This window comes from Mastomys coucha, unplaced genomic scaffold (genome assembly GCF_008632895.1).
Source record: "Mastomys coucha isolate ucsf_1 unplaced genomic scaffold, UCSF_Mcou_1 pScaffold21, whole genome shotgun sequence".
NCBI lineage: Eukaryota > Metazoa > Chordata > Mammalia > Rodentia > Muridae > Mastomys > Mastomys coucha.
The window spans coordinates 110001508-110004214 of NW_022196904.1; positions in this window are offsets into that span (position 1 = coordinate 110001508).

Sequence of the window (2707 nt, forward strand, 5' to 3'; positions counted from 1 at the left end):
AAAAAAAAAAAAAAAACCAAAAAACAAAAACAAAATTAAAATAAGATATTCAAGGAAAATGTTTGCAGTCTTCAACTACATAAGTATACTTCCTAAGTACTAACGCTCTTTAACAAAGGAAAATAGAAATGGCTAACAGTAAGAATATCACTTGTCCAGCACTTGCACAACTTTAGGAGGCAGAGGCCAACCTGGCTACCTAAGGAGGACCTTATGTACACAAGATCAAGTTCCAGGCCAGTCAACACTTCAAAAGGAGGACCTGTTTTAAAAAACTAACAAACCACCACTACCAATAAAAACACAGATAAATCTCCAAAAGTGAAGCCAAAAAATATACTTTAGTCAAACAGATAAAATTAGTCAAATAGATTAAATCTAAGTTATTAGTAAAGCGCTGTTTTCCTACTTATTAGTTTAACAATAGTAAACTTTACTGGATAGCCTCAGCAAAGGCACGAGACCCTTTCTCAGAAAAGTTCATTGACATGGCTGTGAGAAACCTGGCATCCTTCTATGGAGTGACCAGAAGTGTAACAGTCCAGGCATGCCAAAGAGCTCACACCTTTCACCTTCACTTCTAAGTCATGTCCAATGTATGTATGTATGTATGTATGTATGTATATATTCATTACATTTTTTTCAGTAATTGTAGAAGACTGGAAATCATCTCGTCAGTAAGATACAGTTCCATAAAGTGTAAGATTCACAAGAGTATTTATGAGAGTTTTGTTTTTAAATGTGGGGTGGCAAGCATATTTGAAGAGAACATATAGGAAACTGGTTAGTTGAACTGAGGGAAGAGGTAGGTTGGTAGTCAGGAAAGATATCCTGAATTTAAAAATAAGCAATGCTACCCTGTCCCCCCCCCCCCCAGGGGGACATACTGTAATCCTAACACTTGAGAGGTGAAATTACTAAGATCAACAGTTTGGGGTCAGTCTGGATTTTGATGTGGCAAGATTTCACCTCAAAAGACTGAGGGGGGCTGGGCGGTGGTGGTGCACGCCTTTAATCCCAGCACTTGGGAGGCAGAGGCAGGCGGATCTCTGAGTTCAAGGCCAGCCTGGGCTACAGAGTGAGTTCCAGGACAGCCAGTTCCAGGACAGAGTTCTTGCCTAGCATGCATGAGCTCCAGATTCAATTCCTAGTGCCACATAGACCAGGTGTAACACCAGCAACATTTGGGAAATGGAGTCTGAAGGTTAGGGTCATCAGTTACCTGAGATCATCTCAAAACAAAAACAAACAACCAACATAAAAACATGGAGGCGGTACTCAGAATCCTAGTACTGGACAGGGCAGAAGTGCTGCAAATTCAAGGCCAGGCTGGTCTACTCAAGTTTTAGGTTAGCCACAGCTATATAGTAAAGTTGAAATTAAATTTTTACATCTTGCGTAAAGGCATATGTATATCACTGGTGTGGAGGTTAGAGGACAACTTGTACTTGGTTCCACCACGTGGGATCTGGGGATTGAACTCAGATCCTTTACCTCAGTGGTATAAAACAATTCAAAAGCACATCTAATTTAAAACCAATACTCATCTTAACACTTAACTATTGTTACTATTTTATGTGTCAATGTATGTGTGGGCCCAAGGTTGACATCGTGTCTTCCTCTATCATTACTCTTTTTTTGTTTTGTTTTTCGAGACAGGGTTTCTCTGTGTAGCCCTGGCTGTCCTGGAACTCACTCTGTAGACCAGGCTGGCCTCGAACTCAGAAATCCACCTGCCTCTGCCTCCCAAGTGCTGGGATTAAAGGCATGCGCCACCACCGCCCGGCTAACTCAGGCCCTCTTAACCAATGAACCATTCCTTGAAACATTGTTCCAGCCTTTACTCACTGAACTTGGAGTTAACTGATTTGCTAGGGCCAGTGAGTCCTTGGGATCAGCTGGTGTTTGTCTCCACAGTGGTGAGGTGGTATGTGCATGCCCATCATACTTGTATCTTTTACACGGGTCTGTGGAGTGAACTCAGGTCTTAGTGCTTGTATAACAAGCACCTTACCCAATAGTGAAACACTGAAAAGTATTTTAACCATGACTAACTGATCAGAAACTTTAACAAGCTACTAGTTAAGTGCGACAATTCAGAACTAAGCCAGACACTTCTGAAAGTGAAAATAATTGTGGAAAATGTTTTCAATACTAATATTTAGCAACACTGATAGAATTTGTGTTAAGTTATACAATCCCAAGGATTTCTTTCTTAAAAACCAAGGGGAAATCACTTCCCAGTTCCCTTGAGCAGCCGTCTACTGGGGAAAAGCCAGCTGGTTTCAACCATAAACTTAGAAACAACAGACAGTAGATCCATTTGTTCACATTCATAGATAGCTTTATTCAGCCTTTAGAAAAATATATACAACAATCAGAACCATGTTTCTCTTAAATATTTTTAAATTAAAAGTGTGCAAGTGAGAGGAAGCTTGTTTCCACAGCTGGAAGGTCAATACTGTGTGATGACAGGACAGGGATCTCTGCAGACCTGGGAATGGCTAAGAACTGAGGAGGAGCAGCTTTGCCTGCCAACGGGCCAGTGCCCATCACACCTAAGAGACTTCTCTAGTTCCCATCTGAAAACAGAATTACTATTACATGCCTAGCTTTGAGTAAAACTGCTGAATGCTGGGCTCATACAAACAGGCATTGATTAAATCAAAACTTGCCATTTCAAATTTTTTTTTTTTTTTTTTTTTTT